The sequence below is a fragment of the Octodon degus genome, unplaced genomic scaffold, assembly GCF_000260255.1.
Source record: "Octodon degus isolate 3935 unplaced genomic scaffold, OctDeg1.0 scaffold00301, whole genome shotgun sequence".
Taxonomy (NCBI): domain Eukaryota; kingdom Metazoa; phylum Chordata; class Mammalia; order Rodentia; family Octodontidae; genus Octodon; species Octodon degus.
Window position 1 is genome coordinate 759,978 of NW_004524877.1, and position 13,866 is coordinate 773,843.

General features: G+C 35.3%; 1 protein-coding gene and 1 pseudogene across 1 annotated transcript in view; both read right to left on the reverse strand.

Moving 5' to 3' along the window:
• Window positions 1-13,866, reverse strand: part of Abcb7 (ATP binding cassette subfamily B member 7) — a 272,876-nt gene that overhangs the window by 206,364 nt on the left and 52,646 nt on the right. The gene's annotated exons all lie outside the window — the stretch shown is intronic.
• On the reverse strand, window positions 8,474-9,359 carry LOC105741122 (annotated as a pseudogene).

Consider the following 13,866-nt stretch of genomic DNA (forward strand, 5'->3'; position numbering starts at 1 on the left):
CCCAGTCCAGAAATGGGCATCTGAGATGAACACACACTTCTCAGAGGATGAAATTAAAGAAGCGAATAAATATATGAAAAAATGTTCCACATCACTAGTCATCCGCGAAATGCAAACTAAAACAACATTGAGATATCATCTCACCCCAGAAAGAATGGCTATGAAAAAGAAATCAACCAACAACAAATATTGGAAAGGCGGTAGAGGAAAAGGAACCCTTGTCCACTGCTGGTGGGAATGTAGACTGATGTAACCATTATGGAAATCAGTGTGGAGACTCTGTAGAAAACTTGGAGAGGAAATCCCATTTAAACCAGCTATTCCTCTACTGGGAATTTTCCCAGAGGATCTGAAAACATCATATCCTAGTGATATATGTGTGCCTATGTTTATGGCAGCACAATTTCTGATAGCCAAATCTTGGAAACAACCAAGATGCCCGTCACCTGAGGAATGGATGAAAAAGATGTGGTATTTTTATACAATGGAGTATTACTCAGATATAAAGAATGAGAAACCCAAAGCCTTAATATTGAAGTGGATGTCACTTGAAGATATACTCATAAGTGAAATAAACGAAACACACATATGTAAATATTGATAGTTTCCCTAGTATAAGAACTCTAAAGAAGAAATATAAATAGAAAGGTATAATAATACTAAAAGGAAAGCAAGAACTTGAGGACTAGACAAAACATATCAAGGAGAAGAGCTAGAAAACATGACAAGGGCAAGCCATACAGTTATATGCACAAGATGGGTAAGGCAATGATCCTGAGAATCTTCAGAAGATTTTGGAATCCAGCAGTTAATTGGAAAGATTCTCACCCTGACTAACTATATATACTGATACCTGTGAAATAAGCAACTGCACTGCAGATGGTAATCTCTAATAGTTATTTCATGCTTGGAGTGTCTGTCATTCAGGTCTTCTGAATACGGGCTGCTTGTCATGACATGCCAGTTGCTACTCTGCTGTCTCTCGGGTAGATGATTGTTCAAAAAGAAGGGGGTGGTGAATGAAGGCAAGAGACAGGAAAAGGAATATTGGAGGACTATCCTGCTTCAAGGTTGTATATGGTTAGATTTTTGGACTTATGTATAAACATAAGAAGTATATAATCTTTATGCCTATTTTTAAAATATATTCTAATTTTTAAATGTTTTTTATCATATTCTGCAGAGACTTAAAGTTCAACATATCAATACTTGATGAAATATTGCTAAGATGTCTCTCAGTACTGGGGATTGAACTCAGTCCCTTGCACTTGCCAGGGAAGTGCTTATTCTAAATAAATTTAATATTCAACTAAAAAAATACTTGATGAAAAATACCTGTTCCATATTACGCCTAAGATGTTTGATATGCAGACAGATAGTGAGGTTAAGCTTAACAGCCTAAGTTGTATGGTAATAACAATAAGCTTGTCTTCTGGATGGTTAATGACCTAAGTTTGCAGACCAAATTAGAAAAAAATGAGGGCCACAAGGAAACCCAACATTTTGGCCCTGGCCTTCCAAGGTCAATTAAGACTCAGGATATATGCAATCTTGTACTGTAACGTCATATAACTCGGCAGTGTCCCAAATTTTCTGATCAAGGAGATTATGGGGCCAAAGAGGAATGTGATCGATGATGTAGAGTGTGCCTAAGGAGAGTCACATGGAGAGAAAACATTCTCTCAGGCTTTCACAGAAAGCACACTGGCCAACCAATGGCTGTGACTCATCCTCTGGGCAACACTGACAAAGGATCTATAATCTGAGGTACAGGGTATCAGGACAAATCCTGAGGGGATTTCACTGACCTTATCAGACCCAAAAGCTACAACTCTTATTGCATATGTCTTGCTTTATTTCGGTCTCAAGCATCCAGCAGAAAAGTATAAAAACGAAGAATAAAAGTAAAGCCATGGTGTTATGTTAAGCTGCAGAGGACTCAGATCAACAATTTCAGACACTGCCAATCAAGTGGAAGACCCAATACTATTATGGACTACTGGACTCTTTTAGAATATTTTGCTGAGTTAACACACCTATAATATTCAAATGATGGAACTGGACAGAAAAGGGGATACAAATGAATGTCCATTTTGTATCTGTGTATACAAAATGGTTGGGATACATATATAGTTACATTCTCTTAATGAATAGAGGGATTTGTTTCAACAGTGTTTGTAAATAGAATATCATGTCTGCATTCTGTACAGCAAATAACTACTAGGAAGAGAGTATGCAATGTATTAATTATTGAAATTGTCCTACCAATTTGATTTGAAATTGTCTCATTGCTATTTGTTTCTCAATAAAATTATGAAAGAAATAAATAAAAAGCAAATAGCACTGCTCATTTATCAGAATATAATAATTCACAGTGACAGCACGAACCGGTATTGAGGATTTGAAGCAATAGGAATACTAATTCTTGGTAGTGTGATTACAAAAATGATATAACCATTTGGGAATGGTATGATAGTTTCTTATAAAACTGACAATACTCTCACCATATGATCCCTAATCATGCTATTTGAATCTCTCTAAATATATCAAAAACTTCTATGTACACAAAAATCTGCACAAGAATGCTTAGACAACCTTACTCATAACTGTCAAAATTTGGAAGCACCCAACATGTCCTTCAATATATGAATGGATAAACAAACACAGTACCTTACATCCTTAGAATGGAATATTATTCAATAATAAAAAGAAGTAAGCTATCAACCTGCAAAAACATACAGAAAAACTTTCAATATATATTGCTAAGTGAAAAAAGTTGATCTGAAGTCATTCTATATGACTCCAAGTATGACTCCAAAAGCAAAATCCTTGTAACAGTAAAAAGATTAGTAGTTGCTAGAACTCTGGAGTAAGGAAAAAGAGATGACTAAATGGTGCACAGGGATTATTTTATGAGATCATTTTGAATGATACTGTCTTAGTGGATGCATACCATTATGCATTAACCAAAGTCCCACAGAATTATGCAACCCAAAGGGTGAACTGTAATGTACACCATAGATTTAATTAACAATGTATGAACACTAGTTCAGAAAAATAAAAGGCAACTAAGTTAAATTTGGTAATAAATTTATCAAATTCTATTATATTTTCCTTTCATAAATATTATTTTAGAGCTATTAAAATCAAGGTATTCTGGAAAGACAAAATTATAGGGATGTAAAACAAGTCATTTTTTGCTATGGATTGAGAGAGCGACTAACTACAAGAGGCTTAGCATGATGAAATTTTAGAGGTGATAGAACTGTTCTCAACTGTGACTGTGGAAATAATACCACTGTCTGCACTTGTCAAAACAATTAAAAGGTTTTACTATGAGTAATATTCAAACTAAATAAAAACTGTACAAGCAATTTTTTTGAAAATTTAGAAAAAGGATAATAGTAACCTTACAATTGTACAAATTATGGGAGCACTCAAGGATATGTTTCATTTATCATTGAATTGTTCAGTATAAAAGAATGCTTAGGTGGAGCCGGGAAGATAGCTCAGTAGAATACAGCACTTCCTGGCAAGCACAAGGTCCTGAGTTCAATCCCCGGTTCTGCCAAAAAAAAAAAAAAAAAACTCTCTGTACTCAGAGACAGCAACTGAAATTCAATTTATTCCAGACTTAGCAATAAGTCTTAGGTCTTCAGTATCAACAGTCAATAATATTAAAAAGCAGTGGAAATCTGACAACTTTCTTCATTGTTTCCATATTTTACTGTCATCTTTTGTTCCTTTGCTTCTTTTCCTTCCTTTACCTTTTCTCTAACTATCTTATTTCTCTATTTTTCTTTCCATCTTTCCTTTTTTCTCTACTCCCTCCCCTTATCTACCCTTCCCATTTATCTTTCTAATTTCTAATTCTTTCCATATTATTATATTTACGCTGTAACTGTTGCATTGCTATACACTGGCAGTAAAACTAAATATTTTAACATAAACAGATACGTTAATAAATGAACAACCCATAATTGTTTCTTTGTGGGGAAAGTATCTAAATTAAAGCAAAAGGAGAACTGCAAATCAAATTACCTTTTTTACCTCATCCCAGTAGGCTGTCATTAAGAGTAAAAAAAAACAGGCTGGGGAGACAGTTCTGTAGAATAAGCGTTTGCCTGGCAAGCACAAGGGTCTAAGCTCAATCCCCGGTTCCGAAAAAAAAAAAAAAAAAAAAAACAAGAGCACAAAAAAACAATAAATGTTGGCAAGGATGTGGGAGGAAACAGAACCTCTCAGTATTGGCAGTGGAAATGTAAATTAGTATCAACAGTAGTCCCAAAATGTTAGACGAGTGCATGCCAGTAACTCAGCTAGTCCAGGACAAAATGTCTAGAGTCTGAAAAACAATAGCTTGGAGAGGATCAAAGTGAGAGGAGGGTACACGACAATCATGAAGGAACTGGCAGTGGTAAATAAAATAGAATTAAATGATACAGAAGAAATACATTATACCACAGAGGAGAAACTAGGCAGCACAGTGGTTTGTTAGCTGCCAGCTGAGAGTCAAAATGAAACTCAAACTTTTCTACTTAGGGAGAAGCAATTAATTTTACTGGGACTAAGAGTCTTCAAGTAAGGGACACAAGATCAACAATGCAGTCCCAATCAAAGTAATAGCAGTACACTTTATAGACCTTGAAAAAAAACCATTAAAATTCATATGCAGCCAGAAAAGATCCAGAATAGCCAAAGTAATTTTTGATAACAAAAACAAAGCAGGAAGCCTTGCAATATCTGACTTCAAGACATACAATAAAGCAACAGTGATAAAATGGCATGGTATTGGAACAAAAACAGATATACGGACCAATGGAAAAGAACTGAGTATACAGAAGGTTCTAATACATACAGCTACTTAATATAGCACAAGGGATCCAAAAGCATTGGAGGAAAAACAGTCTATTAAAGTAATACTGGGAAAAAGGGCTATATGTTTACAAAAGATTGAAACTGGTCCCTTATCTCTCAATATATACTAAATTAAAATGGATCAAAGACCTAAAAATTAAATAGTAATATTAAATGTACTGAAAAATAAATTAGGGAAAACTCTTGAATACATAGGTGTAGAAAAGTATTTTTTAAAATGAAACTCAGAAGCAAAAGAAATAACAGGAAGACTCAACTAATGAGATTATATCAGAGTAAAAAGCTTCCTATAGCAAAAGAATCAATCAGTAGAGTGAAGAGACAAGCTATAGAATGGGAAAAAATTTTGCCAGATATTCTTCTGACAGAGGACTCTTGCCTATAATATACAAACAACCAAAAGAAATTAAACCAGTTAAAATTAAAGGCCCAGTAAACACTGGACAAAAGAAACAATTCACAGAGGAAGAAATACAAGTGGCCAAAAACTATATGGAAAAATGTGCAGCATCTCTGTCCATTAGAGAAATGCAATTAGAACAACACTAAGATTCCATTTGTTGTGGAATGAATGGCAATCATTAGGAAATCAAACAATACCAAATGCCGGTGAGGTGAGGCTGTGGTGAAAAAGGAACACTCTTTCATTGCTTGTGGGAATGTAAACTAGAACTAACACTGTGGATGTCAATATGGAGGTATCTCAAAGAATTGAAATTAGAAATTCCATGCAACCCAGCAATACCTGCTAGATGTCTTCTCCAAAGAGCATAAAGTATCATACCACAGAGATACAGTCACACCAATATTTACAGCAACACAACTCATAATATTAAAATCTGTAAGAAAAATGTGGTATCTGCATGTAATAGAATACTATTCTGCTATAAAGAATGACAGATTTGAGACATTTGTAGGAAAATATATGAACCTGGAAACATAATAATTGACTGAAATAAACCAGAAACAGAAGATTAAATACTGCATATATCTCTTGAGTGAGAAAAGGTACAGAGGAAAAAAGGATGGACAGAAGGGTCCAAAATAAATCTCTTGCAGCAGAAGCATGTAAGGGATAAGGAGGAAAAGGGGAAATAAATAGCATAAAGATAGGCCATGTACAGAAACCTAACAAACTCAATTAATATAAATATTTTATGCTACAATGAGCTAAAATGAATATCAACAAAAAATGGGATGTGGGCTCTTCCTGTGAGCGGCCTTAGGTGACCTATGAAAATGGTTCGCTACTCTCTCAACCCAGAAAACACCACAAAATCATGCAAAGCAAGAGGCTCAAATCTTCGCATTCACTTTAAGAACACGCATGAAACTGCCCAGGCCATCAAGAGTATGCATATCCAAAAGACCACCAAGTATCTGAAGGATGTCACATTTAAGAAGCAATGTGTACCATTCCAGTGTTACAATGGTGGAGTTGGTAGGTTTGCCCAGGCCAAACAGTGGGGCTGAACACAGGATCTGTCGCCCAAAAAGAGTGCTGAATTTTTGCTGCACATGCTTTAAAATGCAGAGAGTAATGCTGAGCTTAAAGGTTTAGATGTAGATTCTCTGGATATTGAACTTATCCCGGTGAACAAAGCACCTAAGATGCGCCGCCATACTTATAGAGCTTATGGCCAGATTAATCCATACATGAGCTCCTCCTGCCATACTGAGATGATCCTTACAAATTGTTCCCAAACCAGAGGAGGAAGTTGCACAGAAGAAAAAGATATCCCAGAAGAAACTGAAGAAACAAAAACTTATGGCATGGGAACAAATTAAGCATAAAATAAATGCAAATAAAATTTTTAAAAAATGGGATGGGGAACTGGAGCAGGAAGGAAGGAGATTTTTAAAAAGCTAAAGTATGTATACGCAACCACTCACCACAATGACTGCAAACTGCAAGACTTGTAAACATATGCTAATAATGTTTTAAAAATTAAAAAATAAAATGCCTCTTTACTATTAATCTACCAGACCAATAACTACTTAGAAGCCTTTAATACTCCATAAATTCTTCATCTGGAAAGAATTCTTCATACTCTCTGACTTCTGCAAATTTAAGGGCTCTCACAAAGTCTTATACATAGCTCTATAAAAGTACTTCCTAAACCTTATTTTTGGTTTACCTGTTTTTGCCTCAAAACCCTGATTTTGTAGAAGGCAAAGTTATAACAACTTCATGGTATAGTGCCTACCAAATGATAAATGTTTAAGAAATGGTTTAATTCAATCTTCAGGATTCCCTCCTAATGGCTTAATAGTAGCATATTCTCTTTGTAAATGTAGTTGTGTTAGGTGGCAATAAACACTAGAGACTGCATGAATTTGCTCCTTTTGAATGTATGATAATATTCTAAGCTAATGTAAGAATTCATTTAAAAGATGGTTTAAAATGTTTACTTAGATAAATTAATCAGGCTATTATCAAGGCAATAAATTAGAGGAACAAAAAAGGTCAACTAGATAGGAAATAAAATTCATTACAGTAGTGAAAAGAAGAGCTAGCAACATGAGGGAAAAAAATGACTAAAATGACCTGGGTTCTATTTTTAGTTCTGTCATAAATTAGCAGGGATATTCATGGACTGCTTCAATTAATTCAAAACAATCATGGCAGCCTAACTATATCAGCTGTATAGGCAGGCTCCACAAACTCCATTACCAAAGACTATGCTTTACTACAAAATCATGATAAGCTATAATAACAAAATATAAAGGACTTCACAAATCACAAAATATTTTTTCATATATCATCTCACTTGCTGCTTCCCAGAACTGTTGGACATAAATTGTATTCAAATGCTCATTTTTACAGTCTAATAGCACTAACACTAAGATAAATGATAAAAAGTAAATAAGATCTGAAAGGTACAAAGATACAGTAAAAAAGGAACTGTCCAAAAGGGAAAGAACAATTGGGATGAGGGAAACGAGAAAAGAAAGAAGGGGAAAAAATGTGTGTGGGGGCTGGGGATACAGCTCAGCAGCATAAGTGCCTGCTTGGCAAGAGCAAGGCCCCAAGTTTGAACCCCTGTACAGGAAAAAAAAAGTATATATACAAAATAGCTAGGGTGATTGTAGTACCAATATCTATTGTTTTTTGAAGCGAGCAATTAATGCTTAAATTTTTTATTTTGACCAACTTTACATGCTTATATCTGGTAAACTCAGCAACTACTTTGAAGACAATAGGCAATATTGCAACAATTGTTGAATGCCTATCATCATGTTTTTAGAAATTCTGTATCATTTCCAATGTTTTATCTATTATTTTTTGCCACAACTAGAGTGATTTTTTATTAAAATACTGAGTTTATTTCACATGTATATTTGTCTCCCTACCATCTCCATGTCTGACCACCACCACTACGACTATGTGTTATCATAACATTCCATACATACTTAAAACCAAGTAAAGGGTGGAGTTCCATCTTTAAAAACTAAAAAGGCATTTCAGACAACACATTCTTGGCAATGGGACCAGGACAACATTTATCAAACACAGTAGGGAAAGTTCTCACTTTGCATTATAAAAAGGATACCCAGATAGCAACTGTTAGAGAAATGAAAAACAAGGGAAAACTTTAACAAACTGTTTAAACTGCTTTCTTAAAGAGACTTCCTCCACTGCCAGAGATCTTGAATAGCCTCCTGGTCAGTCATCCAGAAACTATTCTTCACATAACTGATGAATTTGGCTTCCACTCTGGGAAGAGAACCACATTTTTCTATACTTGCTTGCATTTTTGCTTTGATGTCTTCAACAGAACTAGGTCCTTTTGGTGTTTTAGGACTCTTCCTGTTTCTTGAAGGATTCCTGCCCTTCTGATCTTGGCGTTGATGGTTTTGAGTCTTTTCCATTCTGGTTTGATTTTTGTGCATTTTTGGCTGGAGTATCTCATATTGATTTCTTCACTGGAGCTTTCCCTTCAGTTTCTTCATCATCAAAATCATCATCATCCTCATCCTCATCGTCCTCGTCGTCTTCATCAGCAGCGAGTTTTACTTTTTTCTGTGGAACCTTGCTGCCACCTCCAGGGGCAGATCACTTTCCAGATATACTTAGGAGTTTTACATCTTCTTCCTCTTCCTCTTCCGACTGCATCTTCTTCGACAGCTACTAAATGCTGTCCACTAATATGCACAAGGTCCTGAACCACACTTCAACCTTAAGACAACAGGTGGTGTAATTTCAAAGCCCCCAATGGAAACCGTCAGCTGTACAGACATTTTCAAAGTTGCCAGTGTTACTTTAATTGGACTGCCTTCATAATTCATAGCCTCTGCCTCAACAATGTGCAATTCATCCTTGGCACCAGCCCCTAAACTGACCGTTCTTAATGACAACTGTGCTCATTTTCATCGTTATCCACCTTAAAGTGGTAATCTTTGTTGGCCTTTAGTTCACAACCGAAGAGATAATTCTGGGGCTTCAGGGGGCTCATGTCCATATCCATTGAATCTTCCATGGAGTGGTGGTGCGCACTTAGGTGAGAGAGAACGCAGATGGAAGTGAATGAGTACTGCTCCACAGAACAGACACGCAGGACGGAATCACGCCAGGGCAGGACAGAATCATGCCAGGGCATGATTTTTTAAAGAGTAAAAAATGGAAAAAATTTACAAATGACATAAAATTTATTACACAAAGTAACAGGAATTTGACAATGGTTGTTATATTACACACTGTTATCTTCAAATTAGTTGTTTAAGTTACCAGATATAAATGTGCAAAATTGGTTTCAAAAAAGTTATGAGGCTGGGGAGACAGCTCAGTGGAATATGTGCTTGCCTGGCAAGTGGCAAGGACCTGAGTTCAATCCCTGGTACCACCAAAAAAAAAAGTTACAAGAAATTAAAAATTAAAAAAATAAGCATTAACGTTTCCTTTCCATAGACAAGAAGAAAGCAGTACAATTATCCAAACTTTTCCTTCATACATACATGAATATATCTTTATCCCTTCTTTTGTTCTTTTCCTCTTCCCAATTTCTTCACATTGAACAGATTCTTTTCATTTCACAGTATGTATTGCACCTTTCAGATTTTATTTACTCTTTCAGTTTCTCACACTAGCAAGACAATACAATGTTTGCATATGTGGGTCTGACTTATTCCACTTACCAATACAGTCTCCAGTTGCATTCATTTACCTATAAAAACCTTGAACTTATCCTTTTTGTAGCTGAGTAATACTCCATTGTGTAAAAATATCACATCCTTTTTATCCATTCCTCAGTTGATGGGCATTTGGGTTGTTTCCAAGATTTAGCTATGACAAAGTATGCCACTATAAACATGAGTGCACATGTATCACTGTGGTGTGATGTTTTCAGTTCTTCTGGAAAAGTACGTAGGATGGTGTGATGATTTCAGTTCTTTTGGAAAAACACCTAGAAGAGGAATAGCTGGCTTGAATGGGACCTGTCTTAAAATAAGTCAATGCCTGGAAAAAATAATAATACTCTCTTGCTTCAAAATCTTGTCACATTTTCATGATACAAAAATTTTTATGACAAATCCTAACAACTCTCATGGCAGGCAGTGCAGGCCGTTATCACTTTCCTTCTATATTACTTTCATCTCCTCCTATTGGTGCCTTTATCTCCAATCCCTACTTGTAATCTAGTCTTCAAACTGTAGCCAAAATCATATCCCTAAAAGCAATTTGATAATGTCATCTCTACTCAATATTAGGGATCCCTAATTAATGGTAGGCATTAGTTCCAAGGCCCAGACCTCAACATACCAAGCTTGGAGAATGCTAAGTATTCTACATAAAACTGTATATTTGCATACAACCTATAATCTGTATTCTTGAAATAACTTCCAGATTATTTGTAATACCGAATGCAATACACATATGATGTAAATAGTTATCATTGTGTATTATTCAGGGAATAATGACAAGAAACATGTTATTTTCAATACTGATGCAATTTTTTCCTACATACTTTGATCTGCAGTTGGTTGAATCCATGGATGCAAAACACAAAGGTCTACTGTATTCTCTAGACTGGTCATGTCCTACAGAACCTTTTGTGATGATGGAAATATTCTCTGTCTTATGGGGTACTGAGCACTTGAATTATGTTTTGGGTGACTAAGCTACTGAATTTTAAATTTTAGTTTATTTAATGTTATTTAAATTGAAATATAAATAGCAACATTTAGCTAATGTCTGCTGTACTAGATAGTGAAGTTCTAAGAAATAGGAAGCATTTTTTTTCTAAATCTGGTGTAAATCGCTGAATAAGTAGTGGCAAGAAATGATTTTTAGGCAATTTTATAAACTAAGAATACTAAAAATAAATGGTACTTACAAGTACAGGTTATACCAAAGTGTTAACATAGCCTTTTTTTTTCTTTATTTGTTTTGTTTTCTCTTCTCTTTTCTGTAATTTTCTGATAGTAGCATATACTGTTTGGTAAGTTTTCTTTCTAATTTTTTCTTTTCATTTTTTGTTTTATTTGAGGTAAGGTCTTACTAGTTAGTCCAAGCAGGCTTTGAACTCACTATGTAGCCGAAGCTGACCTGTAACTCATAGTGATTCCTGAATGCTGAGACTACAGGCACATGCCACCACACCTATCACAGGGTGGGAAAGGTTTTTTTTTTAACTATAAGAACTTCACTTTGAAGCCAGGCATGGCGCCACACGCCTGTCATCCCAGAACTCAAGAGGCTAATACAAGAAGACTGCTACAAGTTGCCTGGGCTACACAGTGAGTTCATGGTTGGCCTGAATTATCTAGCGAGATCCTGTCTCAACTGCCGTATTTCCTCCTCCTCCTCCTCCTCCTCCTCCTCCTTTTTTTTTTTTCAGAACCGGAGATTGAACTCAGGCCCTTGTGCTTGCCAGGGAAGTGCTTATTTTACTGAGCCATCTCCCTGGCCCCTCGGCCTGTCTCAAAACAGAAAAAAAAACACTTGATTTTGAAAGAAACCAAACATATAGATAGCCCATTATTATACAGAATCAAATAAAATATGCAGAATGGCTGTATTACACAGTAGACATAACCAATGAAATAAACAGGAAACACTGGGACTCAATCTTCAGAAAATCCCTTAATTTCCCCAATAAGCCGAAAACTGGCTAAATAAAAGGCAACAGGATGCTTCCAGAAAAGCTATTCAAAAAGATTAGTTTACAAACTGAATAGCTTAAATAAGATTTGCTTTGTATTATGGTATATCAAACTTTTGTCTTCTCACTTCCCAACTTATCCTTTTCTCCAGAGCTAAACACTAGTATCAATTAGGAATATATCTATCCTGGGTTCTGTGCATCTGTGTGTGTATATATGCATGCACACACACACAGAGCTGTTAAATCAGTATAGTTAGAACTGTTGAAGACTCTATACCTGGCAAAAACTTAAAAATATAACTATGATGAGTTACAGTACATGTTACATAGGATCAGTAAAAATAATTTAAACCCAAATAAAAAACTCAAGTTCCCTTTTCTAATAAACTTTTAAAAACATAGGTTTAAAAGTCTACTCTGATAATTCCACCACTCTAGGAGGCTGAGGTGGAAGAATCACAAATTTGAACCCAAACTTGACAAATGAGCAACTTAGCAACACCGTCTCAATATTTATACCTTATTCCTCAAAAACTTCAGTAAGCCCTTTTCCTTTGACCATTACAATTTTTTTTTAAATTTAGTACAGGGTCTACATAGTCTCACTATGTAGATTGGACTCATAGTGATCCTCCTGTTTTCAGCCTCCCAAGTGCTGGGATTACAGGTGCGTACTACCTTACTATGATACCATACTCCTAATGGCAAACACAATAGCCAAATTTACACTTTTTATCAAGAAAGTGATGTTTTGGTTACAAAAGAAATATTACTAAAACAAATATTACTCATTCCTATGTTAGATTATCTTTCGATTCAGTTACAGGGTTTAATCATTCACTTCAAAAATACAGTATTTTCAGAATGTCTATTAGACTTAGACTTAGAATGAAATGCTCAACTCTGTAGAAGATTAGAAATGTCTGGAAAGTACTTGCCCTTTAAATATATAAAATTTTATCTCCCCCATAAGAAACACATAACTACTTGTAGGAAAGCAGTTATAAGCATCCAGACGAGGAAATCAAGGTCATGTTATCCTACAAGGAATGGATTTCCTGGGATTGACTAACCCTTGAACTAAAATTTTAAAAACAGGAAAGAACTAGAAAGAGGATGTTTTAGACAAGAAGGTATGGAATAAATGAAGGAACAAAAATAAGGTTCAAGGAACAAGGAGCAATTCAAGCATTTGTAGAGAAATAGCAACACAGCTAGCAAGCAAATTAGTTGGAAACTCTTAGGGCCATGAATGCCAGGCTATGGAGTAGAGATCACTTAAGCATATAAGTGAGATGATGCTTCAGGAAGTTGTATGAAATGGATTGGAACAGTGAATGAATCTTCAATAGCAGGCAACAAACTCATGCACAAAGTAACAAAGGCTTTAAGTTAGGGTGAAACTTTAGGAACTCCAAAAGGCAGAATAAGCCGTGTCAATCACAATAAAATGTTCCACTACCTTACAGTGTTAAAAGACCAATACCCAAAAAGACTTAAAAAGTAAATTTCCTCACTACTGACCAAACCTGTAGGGGAATTAAGAGGGCACAGATAAAGAGTTAGGAGACAGATTTCAAGACAGAAAGGGGAAAAGAACAAAATAAGAAAACATCAAGTTCTAATATACCCATTAAAATTATTAAAATCTTAAATAACCAAAAGAGAGCTAAGGAGACAGCTCAGCAGAAGTATCTGCCTCACAAGCTTAAGGTCCCCAAGATCCATCCCCAGTACTTCAAAATAAATAGATAGATAGATAGATAGATAGATAGATAGATAGATAGGATTCTATCATTAAATAACCAAAAGGCCTAATTTTGGTAAGGACTGAACAAGAAAATAATGTTTACATACAGAAAAAAGTTTACGATTACTCAAT